Source organism: Pygoscelis adeliae, unplaced genomic scaffold, assembly GCF_000699105.1.
Source record: "Pygoscelis adeliae isolate BGI_AS28 unplaced genomic scaffold, ASM69910v1 Scaffold227, whole genome shotgun sequence".
NCBI classification, from domain to species: Eukaryota; Metazoa; Chordata; class Aves; order Sphenisciformes; family Spheniscidae; genus Pygoscelis; species Pygoscelis adeliae.
Window position 1 is genome coordinate 4,004,265 of NW_008825100.1, and position 805 is coordinate 4,005,069.

The window sequence follows — 805 nt, forward strand, 5'->3', positions numbered from 1 at the left end:
GCTTATTGGTTGCTAACTTCTTATACGTAAATTGTAGGGTCCCACTAATGTAGTCCCTTGCTCCCTTTGAACTCTGGCCTCCTGTGAAATGTGCTCACGGGGTTTCTGTGGGAGTCTCATGTACAGAGGAAACAGTGCTAGTGTTCCTCAGGCTCAACATGGCTCAGCGATGGCTTTTTCATGAAGTGTGTGTAGTCAGGTCTGTAATGGGAAATACTGGTTCTTAAAATGCATGGGTGGTTTCCCTCACAGGCTTATTACTTCATCTATAGGAAGGACCCATAATCACTTCAAGTGCACAACTCATATGGTACCTTATGCTGCATGAATGGTTACTGAATTATCTACCATGTGAGATGCTATTCATTTCAATTAAATACATGGACTTCAAAATTTATGGGAATCTGAAACGATGATCCTTATGGGTCCCTTCCAACTCGAGATATTCTGTGATTCTATGACAGTTTTGCTTCCTATCTGGACAAACGAGTTTAGATTAGTAGATTAAGTTAGCCTTCAAAGCTAAAAATTCTTGGTCCGAGACTTTTCTTCGGGACCGTTCAGCTGTTCACTTCATGTTAGCTTGCAAAGCATCATCCAATCTTCTCTACCAGTAGGTTGTGAAGTTTCATGAGGAGGACATCGCTTTTGCTTCCTTTCCCTTTCTTAGCAAATTAACCCTGTTCCAGAGTTTATGATCTTTGCCACCTTGTGCAGTTCTAGCAATATTAACTTAGATTTGGGAACGTTAGCGTAGCTTTTTGCCCTATGGTCATGAGATATTTTTGGAACAGTTGTAGTTATA

General features: G+C 40.9%; 1 protein-coding gene across 2 annotated transcripts in view; it reads left to right on the top strand.

Annotated features, from left to right (window-relative positions):
• The window catches only part of CLASP1 (cytoplasmic linker associated protein 1), a 186,229-nt gene that overhangs the window by 162,341 nt on the left and 23,083 nt on the right, over window positions 1–805 (top strand). The window lies entirely within an intron of this gene.